At 42.9% G+C, this 16,736-nt stretch overlaps 1 pseudogene; it reads left to right on the top strand.

Annotated features, from left to right (window-relative positions):
- Positions 1-12,900: 12,900 nt before the first annotated feature.
- On the top strand, positions 12,901-15,890 carry LOC147895570 (pentatricopeptide repeat-containing protein DOT4, chloroplastic pseudogene; annotated as a pseudogene).
- The last annotated feature ends 846 nt before the right edge of the window (positions 15,891-16,736 follow it).

Below are 16,736 nucleotides of genomic sequence, written 5' to 3'. Positions count from 1 at the left end.
CCTCCCCCAACCTTTTCAAAAAAAAAAGAAAAGGAAAAAGAGCTTACGCTTTGGTCTAGAGGAGGGTTTGCATACTAAATTGGGATTTTCTATATGACAAGCATTTATAATATCCCTCACATGCTTGAGGAAAGGTAAACAAGTGAAAACTAGAGAAATATGAGAATATGAGAATGAATATTCTATTAGAGACAAGCTCTCAATGGAATGAAGCTCCCACTCTTTGGGGTTTAGTGTTCAGTTCACATTAGTGTTCATGTGATTGTTCTCCTTGGTTCCATGACCCCTCAATGTGCTAGCATGCTCTAACCTTGCAATATCCCATCCTCCCCCTTCCTCTCCTCTCCCTTCCTCCTCCTCCTCCTTCTCCTCCCCTCTCTTCCTCCTCCTCCCCTCTCCTCCTCCTCCCTCCTCCTCCTCCTCCTCCTCCTCCTCCCTCCTCTCTCCTCCTTTCTTATTTGCCTCCTCTCCCCTCCTCCTCCTCCCTTCACTTCCTCCTTCCTCCCTTAATCCTCTTTCTCAACCCTTACCCCTTGAAGTAGTGAAGGAGACTAGCTCTCCACTCAACCCTGGACTCCCTTGAACCCTACAACCCTCTCTGAACCTTGAAACTCCTAGTTAACTCTCTCTACTTATCCCCCTTCTGAACCCTGCAACCCCTTTCTAAACCCTTGAACTCCCATGGAGGCAAGAGCCTCTACCATCATTGTGATAAAATCCTCTCTCACCCCATGCAAGTATGAGAGCTGCTTTCCATGCTTCAACCTACACATTACTTATTACATGGGATGGTCAATATTTTTTTACATTTTGCCATTTCTGATTTTAAATTGCCATTCACTTTTTCTTTTGTGTCATCTCATGGACTTTTCTTATGGGTGCAACACATTACTTATGCTCACGGTCATGGTTCATTCAATGATATAATTAATTGAATGTTTTAATTTCACACGACCCACATGATTCTCCTTTTTTTCCTTGCAAAACATCTTGGAGCAAATGAGGTCTCGTAGGCACATCTTAATTGAACATTTATGTTCACAAAAGTAATCATGTCTCTCAATAGGTTAACCTTCACTACGAGTTCCACCATTGCGATATTTTCTTCTTCTTCCTCCATCTCCAAATCATCTTGGTGAGGTTCTTGATTTTTCAATGCTTTACTCTAGAGACATAAATGTATTTTTCATGCGAGGTCTATTCTTTATATTTAGAATATTATGTAGTTTCTCAAAGAGAACTTCTCTGTTTTCTCAAAAAGGAAAAACTAATATAAAGAAAAAAAGAGAAGCTCTAAAAGTAAGCCAACTGTGCTATCATGTAATGCCAAGTTGTTTCCAAGATTGGTCATCCTACAACTTTGGCCTCTCTGCTCGGAGCTCACACAGCCTTATCAAATACTCTACATATGTGGCTACCAATCTTGAACTAGCCTTTAGAGTATAGAACATGTTGCTCTCTCCACCCAAAGTCTGCCGCGATGATCTGAATCGTTTTTGAAATTTTTGCAAGCTACAACTCTGCACTCTGAACCTACTACAAGATCATACTTTTATTGAACCACAAACTAGGAACCAAACCATATAAGAACTAAATCCTTGATAATGAGTGTCAAATTGATGGTAAGATGGACAACTCAAGAATAAGAGAAAGCATATAAGGGGAACATACAATAAAGAACTCAAGAACAAGAGAAAGCTTAGAAATTTCCAAGCATGAGAGAGAAAAAATAAGTGTAACCATTTAAAACCAAACTTTCCTCTTGAAAAGGGATCCTCATTCCTTACTTGTGTTGATTAGGATGAGAAAAGAAGCTAGGAGGAATGAGGATTCATTTTTAGAAGTAAGGAGAAAATAAAACAAATTCAAAAGAAAAAGAGATGTAATGGTTAGCTCCTAATTTTGTTTCATGTATATTTCATAGCATTTGTGTAGTCCGACAGCAACTCACATGTTGTGGGGTTCTGAAAGAATGTTGTCAAAGTCTCTACTCCCAAATAGCTCTTGTGGGAGCTTTGTATGTGCAAGCTTCACACTTGTGTCACCCAAGCATCTACCGGGTTGTGTACAAGTGATTCCATGAGAGAGAAAGGGGGGAAATGGAAAGAGGGGAAGGGGGATGAGAGAAGGGAATGAAAATGAGAGGAGAGAGAGGATGATGGAAAGGGACAGTGACAGTCACAAGGCAACTAGCAAAGGTAACAAGAAGCCGCAAGTACAAGAGCATGTAGAGAAAGAGGGAGCTTCTATTTCCAATGTAGAGAAAGAGAGAGATTCTATTTCCAATGTTGCAAGTACACAATGAAGACCAACACCTTTTGAAGGGAGGGCTAACCCTTGTACTCTCTTGTACCTCTCTCTTTCTCATGTTACAACAACTTGGGCCCATACAACCCTAAGGCAAATAGCATATGCTAATCCTCACAACCTCTCCTAAATCCCTACTTGCTATTACAACATACAAACTATTAATCATTGTGTGCCGATGGTAAATGCATCATGGCAATTGCAGGATCAGGAAACCAGGTGAAGGTAGTATTGAATTCTTGTATCTGAGCTGCCAAGGCCAATGGTGACCCAACTTCTAGAAAATCCAGCTAGGAGGGGGAAGTTGGAATCAATGTTCAAGCTAGCTATCTTAATGCATTCAAAATCTAGCCAGCTCCATTTGCGGCATGGAGGCATATACGTGGGGTCGATGTGTCGTTCTAGACCCACGCAGTAGTAAGACTTCCAAAATGTTGCATATGGATGTGGTGTGCAGGTTGGAGGCCTACATCTGTATATGTGTGGGGGACTTGGGTATAATTAGTCCTGGTATAACCGACCCTTGATTGTATTTTGTTTTGTTGCCACCACTTTCGAAAGCTTATTTAAAAGGTAAAAGATTTGAATTTTTCCTTTCCACCTATTGACGTTGGCAACATCCTCGACCATATGGAAAGAAGTAAGCACCTTATACCAAGTATCATAGTTAGGATTTGTCTCTTGGGGTTGCTGGTCCTCCTCTTCATGGTGGTGCTCATACACCTCCTTCCTCCTCATACAACCCCTCCAAATTTGAGAAGAGGATGGGCTTAAGGATCCTATACCATTGAGTTGTGCCCATGTCCTTGGGTCCCTCCTGGTCGATCAGTTGCTGACACTGCGTATCCATAGTGCCATGCTGTGAGGTGGATGGCTATGATGTGGAGCCTATGCCTGTGCCTATATGGTGGAGTCAGGGTCATTGCCACATGCGGTGGTAGGATGTGATGGCGGGGGTGGTTGGGATGTGGAGCTAAAAAGAATCCAGGGAACATCCATATCCTCTGGTTGTACATTAGCAGGCTACACCATGTGAGAATCGTCAAGCTAGCTTATGCCAATTTGAATCATTTTCTTTAGGGCTTCGAGGGGATATTATTATATAAAACTATTATGCATGTTGGATAGCTTTGGCTACCGGCCCAAAAAAGGTGGTTGAAAGTGAATTCGGCATTGCTCTAACCATATCCTTGCATCCATTCTAAGTTTTGGTGTAGGATGTGAGGGTTGCAAGGGTGGTCCTCTAAGGTAGTTGGCTTGATAAGTTCAAGTAGAGGAGTATCACTAGTGGAGACTAAGGAGTCTTGCAACACTCTCGCCCACACCATGACATTTTATACAATGGGGTGATAGAAGAGTGTGAGGATGTTCTTATCATCATCTAGTATGATATCTTCATGGAAATAGGCCATGGCGACGATAAGAGGATGGGCTAGAGCAGTGGTGCGGCAAAAGAGCTCTTCTTGGTGATGTAAAGTGAGTGCATTATCCAAAATGATATTGTGATAGAGGATGGTTGGGGAGAGTATTTGGAAGAAGTAGTTGAAGGTGTCTTCAACTGTGCATGAGGTGAAGTAGAGTGTGGAGGCATGGAATGATGCTTCGAGCAGCCAATCGTGGGTCCCTAGCTCTTGTTGCAGTAGAGTTGATGCCCTAGCTACATGCATGTCCATCTGTAAAGATACAATATGATGTTGTCATTGCTGGATTACTGCATGTAGTCGTTCAATTAGTTGGGCCTGTAGCTGCACCTTTGCTACCGATGTCTCCTTCTCCTCCTAGACCCAGGTATACTACTATTCATCTACGGTTGCTTAATGCTCTAAGGCCTTGTAATCTACTTGGAGGTTGTAGTTGCAGGAGTGCTCGGTGGCCAATTCTTCTCGAGTCTATAGCAGCTCCCGTTGAAATTGCTTGCTGATTTTTACGGCCTTCAACCTGCTAGCCTTCACGACTAGTTAATAGCCTTTTCCTTTTGTAGGGCCTTGTCTAATTCTTGGAGCTTAATGCTTGCCTTGGCTGAGGAAATATTTTGGTGGACTACAAATTCTTGTTTCCTCACCAGGATGTTTCGAGTAGCTACCGTCAAGGCCTGTCTGATTGTCTTCCATCATCAACTTGTGGTAGACCTTGGTGGGATTGATAGGATCTAGAGGTACAAAATTGGAGGGCTTGCTGATATACATTGGGGTGGTAAGGGGGCTGTAATGGCTATTGTGCAAGACTCTGTGCTAGCGGCCTAGGTTGTGGTGGAGGATTTGGCTCCTGGTTCTCTTGTGTCATATTGACGATCTCTTTGTTGTCTCCAATGGCTCCCTTGAGCTAGTATATTGGTGGAGCCTCTCCACATTTTCTATCTTCCTTTTATGATTTTCTTCTTGTTTGAAGCTCTGATTGTTATTACTGAAGGAGGTCCTCCTATCTCTTTTGGCCACTTCCTCATCCTTGAGTCTCTTGGCTTCTATCTCCTCCTGCGGTCATTCAGTGGCCTCTTCCTCTGCTTGTCTCCTTGCATCTGCTTCTTCTTGTTCCTGCTGGCTAGGTTTCTCTCTTTGCTTTTTGGGCGATGGTTTGGTTGGCATAGATCATGAAGCTAGGGTTGATAATAAAGCAACATCCCTTGCCGCATCACCATACCTACTTGGAATTGGGTCATTGGACAAGTGATGGATGTGGGCATAATAAACATAGGGTTTTCAATCTTTCCTAGTGTGTACAAATGCCAACCAGCTCCTTGTAGAAGAAATCAGCCCAATTAGTTTCTTATAGTTGGTGGAGGTAGGCCAATATGTTAGGCATCATCACACTATGATGTTCCATTAGCTAGATTTGTGCAAGTAGAGTGGCTGCCCAAACCACTTTTGCCAATGATGGATTTTGAATCAAATGGATAGGGACACCACCCCTATGTATCTTTGAGTTATAATTAACCACCATCGCCAGCCTCTTTTCCATGGCACATAACTTTGCAAATGGCTGAGAGACAATGGGAAGGCCAAAGGCACATCTGACTATTTCTACCATGAACTAGAAGTGGTCGTACCTACCATTTGTGTGTAGCCAGCTTGTAGTGCTCATGGCCTGATTGTATTTGTCCATGAATTTGGCCACCTACCATAAATTCAAATGGCAAGGGAGCCTGCTTGCCACTATGTGTAATCCAAATGCTTGGACCAAGGGTACTACCTCGGAGTCTTGCAGAGCCTAATAGGAATTAGCATTGTGGTAGTACAATTGGTAGTCCTTAGCATTACATTTATATTGAGAATGGATGATGACCCCCTATAGCTAGTCCAACCAATCTAGTCTGAGTGGAGAGTAGGTAACTTGTACCGTGTGTTCTCAGAAGTTTTGCACATCTTCTGTATCCAATATATTGCTTATAAAGGGTATGGGTAGTGGATTGCTATGCTAATCACTCTAGCTTCTATATAGTTTGTTGGGTAGAGAGATCCTGCTCCATTTGATTGGGAAGAGGAATGGAGATAATGCAGGAAGAGGAAGGAGACTCAATGGAGGGGGGGGAATGCCAATGAGGCTTTTTTTGTGAGTTCTTTGAAGGAGAAAAGGTCATGTGCATTGATAGAACGTGAGGATGTGGTGGACATGAAGAGTAAGCGAAAGAGGGAGTGCTTTGGGAGTGTTTGTAGGCTCAGGAAATTTGAGAATTTTTTTGGCAAAGTTCGAGTACAATGCCAAGTGAGATCCTATAGAATGAGGCTAGCTATTTAAATCTGGGACTTGATAATGTAGCAGGTCAGCTTTAGCATTAGCGCAGTGCGATTGACATTATTAAAGTAGTGAGACTGGCATTAGTAGTGGATTAGGGTAGTGACTCAGTGTTAATAAAGCAATGGGTAAGAGTTATTATAGCAACAGTTGTCTTTATAATGATGGAATGTTGCTTCATTATTAGTTGAGGCATTAGTAATTGGCATTAATATAGTAGAGCAAAAGGTGCTACTTCTAATACAATAGGTTATGAGTCATCATGTTAGGTGTATAGTAGTGACTAAGTCAGTCGTTACATTTTTCATCGATGCGTTAGCCTTAGAATAGTGACTTGATTTTGTAGGCCCTGTATGGAAATTTGATTAACTAACTAACCACCCTAGACTTCACCTAGGTGGGTGTGAGTGCATTTGTAGAGATATGGCAGGTGCGGCAATAAATGTGGACTTTACCATTGTGTGACACTGGCCGCGTGCTTGTGAGTTGGTGACCTTGTGAGTGGAGTGCATGTGGATGCGTGGACCCTAGTCACCTATGTGGACTGACACTAAACCTTGTTTGAGCACATGAATTTCCAATTAATAACAAGGACTCTATTTTCACCTAGGGATGAAGTGGACTTAATCACACCCTATTTCACCTACAATGCCAACTCGCTATTATCACCTAACTACAATGCATGGATGATGGACTAGAGTATTAGGACTTGGAGTACTTGGCATCTCTCTAGGCTATGTACTTGCTCAAAGTGCCTATAAAGAGTGTGGAGAATTGTGTCCTTGAAGCATGCATAATGGCATTGTGAGTTTGGTGGTATCAAATTGTTTTGGTTGAGCAACTTCCTCAACTAGCAGTAGGATAGCTTGAAGTTCGGCACAAACTTGAGGATTCCTACGAGTCTCTGTGGTCCATGCAAGAAGATTGGTGCTCTCTACCAATGTTCATGGTGTAGAAATTATGGTAGTTCTTGTGGGTTTGCCCCCTTTCCAAGAACAGGTTCTTGTGGGTCTATAGTGTTCATTGCCAATGTTGAGGCCAAATTTGAGGCTATCTTTGGTGGGTGGCACTTTGGAACCCAGCAAATCTCACCTTTCCTTTTGTTGGCAGTAGGTTTTTGTGTTACTATCCCATTTTTAAGGACAAGTTCTTGTGTGACTGCTATAGTTGTCTCTTGTAGCATAATCATGTGAGGATATAGGGGAGTTTCCTATGGTCATATGTTAGCCATTTTTTTCCTTGAGGACCTGACCTTAGGTTCTCTTCAGTTTTAGAGGTAGGTTCTTGTGGTACTACTGTGTCCCTTACCATAGAAGGCGTTGAAGGCTACTTGATATCACCAGGAGACTTGTGAGCTTTAGGTGCCCATATGAGGTTGTGGCCCTTGTAAAATCCTTGAGCCTCCAGCAACTTCTTGGGGATCCACCTAGAGTGATGTTGCAGTTTTTCTTTTGTTATCTTGCATCTTCAAGAACTAGATTTCCATGGTCGCACAGCTTGAACCTTCATTGATGCTGCAGGAAGTGGGTGGGGAGGCAAAGTTGCATACTTACTCTAGCCTTGCATAGTTTTAGAGGTTGATGCTTGGGTTGCCCTTGAGCTTATGAGGCCTTGGAAGGGGTGGTCTGTTTCTCTTTGTAGCTATAGCTGTAATTACTTAGCCATAGTAGATGAGGAAGCTTCTATAGGGACTAGTGGACTCATGGGCTTCTTGTCAGACTTTTGTACCTCATGGAATACTGGACTAAAGGTCCCATTGCTGATTGTGATGATTGAGGTGCGACCACCATTGGTTAGAGTAGCGGTACATTCTTGCCAATCAATTTGGTAGTTAACAACCCAACACCATGTTCTTCCAAGGATAACAAGTTCATCCATTGCACTTGCAGCCATAACATAGCATTTGCTAGACACTCTATGGTTATTAACTAATATATGCAATTCAATACAATCTATCAGGGGCGAGATTTTTTCCTTAACCATGTACCATTATAAGCGTGGGCTTCAGGGTTACCTTGAACTTCAGGAGCTGGATGCACATCTCATATGAAATCAAGTTATGGTGGCTGGCACCAGGATCGATGAATGGCTCCACCAAGAAAATAGTTTCCCTATACAATTGTACCCTTGTAGGGGCAATGGTTAGATCTTGCATGGGGTTTAATGCTTCCTCAGATGCCTTACAAATTATTATTAGCCTTAAGTTATTTGCCTTAGCCTATTGTGCCCTAGCTTTCTCTCTCACTTGTTGTGTCATTCGAGTGACTTCTTTCCTTAGCTCCTTTTTTCCTGATGGATGACTTGTAGCGTTTGAAGTGTCAATGGGCCGTAGTAGCATTTTAGCTTGCTGCCATTGATATAACCATGCATTTCAATACCATCAAGTGTTGCAATTTAGCATGACCCTTGAGTGTGATTTCCACAACCCTGTACAGACCCATTCCTCTATAGTTCAATTTGCGCTTTGTGTTCCTTATGCTATACATTAGCGCAAGATCACCTTCCTTTAGGTATGATGAAATCAAAATCTAAAAGGATAAGCATCGTGATGCGTTCAGTCATACATGGTTTGTTGACCAGATAAAGGATAGCCTAGCAATATACAAAAAGACAAACTTGCTTGCCAACAAGTAATGTCTAAAATTTTAACTGCATACACCATGGCCATTCCTTCTCACTCTGTCGTAGTATAATTCATCTCGGCATCATTTTGTTGGCAACTAGCAAAGTATATTGGATATTCCACTTGACCTCACTTAGCTGTGCCAGGATGCACCCTATTGCAAACTTTGAAGCATCAATATGGACATGGAAGACCAAGTCTTGGTTAGGTGCTCACAAAATCAGGGCTAATACCAAGACTAATTTGAGGATCTATAAGAAACTTGACATTCTTTTGTCCAGTGGAAGATGATCAATAGTTTGTACAAAAGGCAAGCAATCTTGGCATAGTTGTAGATGAATCTATGATAGTAGCCATGTGCCTAGTAAATCTTTGTACGCTCTTTGCATTGTTGGGTGGTGATAATTCCAATATAAGTTTGATTTAGTTATAATCTATGAAAATCCCATTCTTGGAGACTACATGTCCATGTATAACCCTGTGTTTCACCCAAAATTGGCATTTCAAGGGATTGAGGGAGATACAGAAGAGACGTAATCTTTCAAACACCAATCTTAGATACTTGAAGCGATCATCCCAATTGGAATGGACACACAATTCACCTAATAATACCTCTAGGAAGTCCGTCAGATACTCCTTGACGTCCATAATCATTAACCTCTGGAATGTTGTAGGAGCATTCATGAGCCCAAAGAGCATCACATTGGAGGCATAGACCTCCTATCCCATGGCAAATGTAGTTTTGTGTTTATACTGAGGTGCTATAGTGCTATCAAACTTTTTAATGTTGAAAAAACTCATTTTGGAAGAGGATGCCATGATGCAAATACCTAGAGTCTACATGCTCAATCTCATAGATGAATCCTATGCCTATCTATTTTTGGATCTCTTCTTATACAATCATTGTGTACTTTGGATTCATGGGTACGGCCTTTGTTGCGCTGGTCTTATGTCACCCAGCATAGGGATGTATGCTGTAAAAACTTGGGTGGCACACCTTTCATGTTCATATAATTCCAAGCAAAACCATCTTGGAATTCATGCAAGAGGGCGAGTTCTTGCTTTGGGGTCAGGTCATGGGCTATATAGACTAGTTTAGGGTCTTTGCCTTAATTAGCAAGGTCTACTTCCTTGACCTTAGCTGGACCATCATAACGGTATTGATCTCCTTGCTCCGTGGACCATTTAGCCTACTTCAAAAGTATCTTGTGGTCTTGGACCGTGTAAGCCTTGAAATGCTTAGGGACTCATAGATCAGTTTCTTCCTCATCATCGTCCTCTATGGCTTTTGGGGAAGGTTGGAAGAAGTCATAGTATCCTTGGCCCTCGAGGCCTTGTTCTTTCAAGGTGATTTCTCTTCCTTGGGGAGCTTTACCATGACAAAAGGAGCTTCCTCTGCTTTAAGGCATCCGAGGGGGGCCTTAATCATGCCCAATCTAGTTCCCCAATTGGATGAGAACTCATGGTGTGCTATAGTGGCATCCACATATCACAACCAATGAAGATCCATTTTCACCTTCTGCACTCATTTGATGGAGCCCTCAAGTTGTTTATCATGTTTAGGGGAACTAGGATCCCCAGCACCCATTTTGGTTCTTGTCTTTTGATTGCATCTATGGTCACTAGGACATGCATCCCATTCTGAGAGAATTCGAGCTCTAACAGCAGAGCATACCAGTGTTCATCTTGGTCCTCTCCCATGTACTTTTCATTAAAAGTTTGGAATACATTTATGGGCGTAGTTCTTTGCGAGTGTCTGATATTGCATGTCATGTGTTGGGCTTTCTAGATCTGTAGGTCGACCCTCATAGTCTGCTCATCCTTGCGCAGATAAATTTTATTAGAGGCTCAGTCATGGATCAGACTTACGGCACACATAAAGGGTCTCCCTATGATGACATCATAGCCATCTGGCTACCCGTGGAAGTCCATTACCACAAAATAGATTGAGTAAGTAAGTCCAAAGGTCTTGATATTTATGTCCTTTAGGACTCCCACTAGCTGAGTTGTAACCGATTTTATAATTAGGTTGGTGCTTTCCATCTGAGGCTTTCCCCATTTAGCCCAGTACTATTTAGTGACAATGCTAACACCTGCCCGACCATCAAATATTGCCATGGCCTTTTTATTTTGGTAGAAGATCAGGATCACAACATTCGTATCATTCTCAAAGTACTGGCCTAGCTTATTGACTAGTATCTTTAGCAAGTTAAGCTCTTTGATGAGAGCTTTGACTTCCTCCCTCTGGGGTGACCATTTGTCCATTCATCCAATCAGCAGAGAGATCTCTCCAAAGGATAGGGTTACCTCTCAATAGAGCTGCTATAGGCATCTTTACCTATGTGGACAAGAATGTGGCAAGCCCATCCACGTACCGAGGCTATCCGATCGATTCTCAACTTTCAGCTTGTGGTTCTTCAAACACATAAAAGGATACATGGTCATCGTCTACAGCCTGGTGCCATATAGGATCCTCTTCAACATCTTATGGTGTAAAAGTGATCTGTTGTTTGAGACTATCTCGTCCACATTTTCCAGGGTGGGCAAAGGCTTGGGAGCTCTTTTTAGGGTGTTATGATTGGGATGGATAGAGTCCATGCCCTTGTCAAACCCGAGCCATTGCTCGAATCTTTCTTGACACTCGCGAACTAATTGTTGTGCCTTTGTAAGGCGTTGCTTCTCAACTATAGGATCATGGTATTCATATGGTCGACTGGGCTTACATCCCATCTACGTGGTTGTGCCTCTCTTACCATAGTGCAGTAGGCTCTATGGTTCATCGAGCAGGTCCTGATGAGGTGGAAGTGGAGACCATTGCCATCTCTTCATCCGAGCCACTCTAAATGATGACTCGATTCGATCCCTTTCCTACCTTAATCGCACTTGCACGGCCCTTATCCTTGATTTGAGAGGTGGCTACTTTTTCCTCTTAGCCTCCTTGCGAAGCTCTACTCGTTGCTTTAGCTTGGGCCCTCATAATCACATTCAACAACATAGAGGACACTTGGCCCCTCTCAATACTCATCAAATTAATGCTAGCTTTAGGGTTGGGAACAAAACAGAGAGGTCTCCTCATGGGTCAAGCATCTACTGGATTGTGTTCAAGTGATTCCATAAGAGAGAAAGGGGGAGAATGGAAAGAGGGGAAGGGGGATGAGAGAAGGGAATGAGAATGAGAGGAGAGATAGGATGGTGGAAGGGGATAGTGGCAATCACAAGGCAAGTAGCAAAGGAAATAAGAAAACTCAAGTACAAGAGAATGTAGAGAAAGAGAGAGCTTCTATTTCCAATGTTGCAAGTACACAATGAAGACCAAAGTCAAACTTTTGGCCTTAAATACACTTCATCTTTTGAAGGGGGGCCAACCCTTGTACTCTCTTGTAACTCTCTTAATGTCATGTTACAACCACTTGGGCCCATCGGCTCCAAGGCAAATAGCATATGCTAATCCTCACACCCTCTCCTATATCTCCGCTTGCTATTACAACATATGAATTGTTGGTTAACAGCATTCTTCGACCTCAAAATACTTTTTGGGTTTTTAAAATCCAACTAGATCTCATGATCTTTTTGTTTACTTTATGGGTTTTTCTTTTCAATGTCTCTCACATGTCTATCCTTGTCTTGCAATGTAGAGGGCTCAAAAGTCCTCTAGGAGGCAATAGAGACTAGCAATAGCAAGAAGAGGGCTAGTAGAGCTATTGTTACATTGTGCAAGGTGGAATGTAACAATAGGTCAACCCAATTGAAAAGAATAAGCCTTATTAAGGAATTTGGATTGTCATATTATAACGAATCCTTGCTTCAATGCAATTGATTTTTTCCAACTTTTTGTCATACAATATGTCCTCATGACATTGAAATTCGCCTAAGATATGTTTTTTCACATGCTTGAGCATTGATTATTGTTTGAGGGCTAGACTAGGTAGCGCCCACGAGCATTCATGCTCTTTTTAGTTCGATTCGTATTCACACTTTCTCTTTGCTTCCCAAGCATCTATTAGTGCTACCTCTTTTCATAAAAAGTGTCCTCCCAATCAATTTTGGACACTCATCCTATCCTCCAAATCAAATTTGGACACTCATCCCCTCCATTAATTCTTTCTATTTGAGCTCTCTCTCTCTCTCTCTCTCTCACACACACACACACACACACACACTATCGATCTACTCCATAAAAGTTGAAGCACTCTTGAGCACATCATGTGCTTTCTTGGTATGCACAAAATGACAACGTGGAGCGTGTAGGCCACCTTTGGACATGGGCGGAACAAATGCTCAATTCTGGGCTCTTAAGGTGGTGAATCTCGGTTTCCTTTAAGACCCCTTGGTCTAAGCAATCGAAGCCAGCTTTATAAGCTGCACATCACACGTGCGAACCTAGAATACAAGTAAGGTGCCGTCGACGATTTCCTTCTGTGGACTTCCGCTTTGCTAAGTCTATGCTTAAGAGAGGCTTCTGTTCTTTACGGTGAAATTTGCAGAGACGAGTCACGAAGTTGTCTGTTAACCGTCTAATTGGAAATCTGAGTGGGCATGATTTTACCAAGTTGAACTAATGCTACTTCAGGATGTTATCCCATGTCGGGTCAGTTTTGTTGGCATTCTTAAAACGTTTACCAGCAAGTCCGAGCTTAATGCTGGCAGGCAAGTGCATGCGTGTCTGAAACATTTTGGGTTTGAGTCAGATGTCATCGTTGGGACTGCGCTGATCACTATGTATGGAAAGTGTGGCAGCTTGGAAGAAGCGTCTATTGTCTTTGAGAAAATGTCAGAGCGAAATGTTGTCTCATGGAATGCCATGATTGCAGTATATACCTGGCATGGACAAGGGAAGAAAGCGCGTCAGCTTTTCCACAGAATGCTGGTCGAGGGAGTAATGTTAAACAACGTTACATTCATCACTGTATTAAATGCGCATTCTGGCCAGGCATTCTTACAAGAAGGCAAACAATTGCACAGCCGCGTTTTGGGCGGTGGCTATGAATCAGACCGTATTGTGGGGAATGCCCTCCTGAACATGTATGCTAAATGTGGCAGCCCTGAGGAGGCACGCAGGATGTTTGATGACATGCCTCTGCGGAATGTGGTATCTTGGACTTCCATGATTGCAATTTATCTCCAAGATGGGAAGTTGATAGATGCCTTTCATATATTCATGGACATGCAGGTGGCTGGTGTGATGCCCAACAAGATCACCTTTGTCACTTTTCTTTCTGCATGTGCAAACCAGGCACTTTTAGCTGAAGGCATGTTTTTCCATACACACGTGTTGCTCTGCGGCTTTGATTCAAATATTATTGTGGCAAATGCTCTTATCAGGTTATATAGCAAATGTGGCAGCCTAGAGGATGCAACTTGGGTGTTTGACAAAGTGCTCGATCGTGATGTTGTCTCATGGACTACCATCATTGCGGCATACACCCAGCAGGGGAAAGGCAACAAGGGCCTACAGCTCTTTCAACAAATGCAAACAGAAGGCATGTTCTCAGACAAGGTTACCTTCATGAGCATCCTTGACGCATGTTGCAGACAGCAAACTCTTGCAGAGGGGAAGCAGATGCATGTCCGCATTATCGGCATGGAATATGAAACAGATGTCTCTGTTGGATCTGCCCTTGTAAATATGTATGGCAAGTGTGGCGGAGTAGTGGATGCTTGGAGGATGTTTAATAAGATGCACGTACGAAATGACATCACATGGAATACAATGATTGCTGTGTATGCACAACAAGGGCACGGCAGAGATGCCCTTAAACTTTTTGACGAGATGCAGCAGCAAGGCCTACTTGCAGATAAGGTCACTTTTGTCAGCATTGTGGATGCTTGTGCCAGCCAGGCAAGCTTAAGGAAAGGCAAACAGATCCATGCTCAGATTGTTCACAGTAGCGTTGAATCAGATATTATTGTGGGGACTGTCCTTATCAATATGTATGGCAAGGGTGGTAACTTGGAGGAAGCATGGTGGGTATTCAACAATTTTCCTCTGCGTGACATCGCAACATGGAATGCTATGATTGCAGTGTTTTCTCAAAACGGGCTGGGCCAGGAAGCTCTCCAACTATTTAGACAAATGCGGCTGAAAGGCATGATTCCGGATGAGGTCACTTATGTGAGCCTTCTCTCAGCTTGTAGCCATTCTGGCCTAGTACATGAGGGCTGGGATATTTTTTTGTCAATGATAAAAAAATGTGGCATTCAACCAACAATGGAGCATTACAATTGTATGATTGACCTTCTTGGGCGGGCAGGTTGTCTTGATGAGGGGGAAGTCTTGATCAAAAGTATGCCTTTCCAACCAAATGCCACATCATGGACAACATTACTTGGTGCTTGCAGAATGCATCTTAGTGTGGAACAAGGAGATCATGCAGCAGAAAAGGCCTGTGAGCTGGAACCAGAGGAATTTGCTGGATTCTATATATTGTTGTCAAATATTCATGCTGCAGCTGGTAGATGGAGTTAAGGGATGTGAGGAAGCAAATCACAGACTATAATCTTCTTAAGCAACTCTGGCTCTTATGAAGATCACCAGGGTGAGGTTGGATCTAGAGTCAACTCTGGCACTCCTGGGTTTTCATCATGGTGCTTGGATGCATTATTGTCTATGTGCCAATCCTGACCACTCGGAGTTACCAGGAGTGCAGAACACCTCGCCATACACTGGGCACTAAGTCCTTGATTATGTTTGCTGCCTCTACCCATGCTGCCTCTAGTTTGGCCTTTTTGGATGCTTCTATCAACAATAATCCTGGGAACATAATGATAGTAATATCACCGATAGCACCAAAAAGTCATGCCTTCTTGCTCTGAAAGTGCCCAAGTTTGCCATAGCATGTCCTGTGCTTTCGGTTAGATCTGGCCTTTAAAGACCTCGAATCCTCATCCGATTTGCTCGTCGGGTATCCCTTTGTTGTTCCGTTTTGCCAAGAAGGCCGTGTCCCTCCTATTTCTTCTCCCAGGGCGTCTTCTCACAGGAGCAATGGGACCAATTCCTCAAACATAATCAGTGCCAACCTCTGTCCTGCAATCATGGTCATCAAAAACTCTTTGTGCTTTGGGGAAGCATGCCCAACAATAGTTTGCGATCCGAGACAACTCTATTTCCTAACCAAGTGCAGCCGATTGATCCCGGACCACCTCCACCTTGGTGATGTTGTCCTGCGCCAAATTGTCCTTGTCCATCTTTATGCTGTACAAGTTTAGCTCAAGGTTGAGTACCAGGGCTTCATTCTTCACCTCAATTATCTCCTTCAGCTTTCACTAATGTCTTGACCAATCGGATATGATCTTGACACATGTCATCTTTGTCTTCTTCCTTGTTTATCGGTGCTGCCTGCTGCTGTTGTCTATCGATCTGCTCGGCTATGCATGAGTGCATAGTATGGTGTGTGAGCTATTTATTATAGTCTTTGCTACTACAGTCTTGTGTTTGTTCCATCGTCTATGCCATTGTTGTGCATGCTTTGTTGCTTCGCTTGTTTGCTAGCCTTGTGAACGTAGCTGTGGCAATCCTTAAGCAAGCAGGAGATAGTTCGACCTCCAGCAGAGATAAGTCGAAAGGTGTGCTATATCTTGTGTCCAACAATGAACGAATTCCCTTGAGCCTTGCTTGCATGGAGAAGCTTCAAAACTTGACAACAGTAGCTCTTGTTATGGCTAGGCTGGGTGACACATGCCACGAATCACTTCCAACCTCTATCAGAGGTAGAACATATTTCACAAATGGAGCAAGCACTTCGTAGACTACATGATGAAGATGACCCAGCTCAAAAAGATATTCTGAGTGTATTGAACAGAAAGCTGCATGGCAATGGTAGAGAATACGGTACCTGAAGGATCTCTCACATTGGTATGTTTGAGGGCATCCTTAACCTTCATACAAAACTCATAAGGAGCAAGATTCAAGGCATGGGCAAATCACGAAAAAGGAGGGCCGTAACAACTTCTTGAACTGGAATCTCCATTACAACTACTACAACTTGGGAGTGAAAAATCATGTAGCCTTGCATGCTTAACAAAACATGAGATGGAGGTCATGTACCTATATGGATATGATAGTGCTACATATGCAATG

Source organism: Dipteris shenzhenensis, chromosome 13 (genome assembly GCF_047967505.1).
Source record: "Dipteris shenzhenensis isolate YYH24624 ecotype China chromosome 13, Dip_SZ_1.0, whole genome shotgun sequence".
NCBI classification, from domain to species: Eukaryota; Viridiplantae; Streptophyta; class Polypodiopsida; order Gleicheniales; family Dipteridaceae; genus Dipteris; species Dipteris shenzhenensis.
Note: the sequence above shows the minus strand (reverse complement) of the source record. Positions and strands in the feature narration are given on the sequence as shown.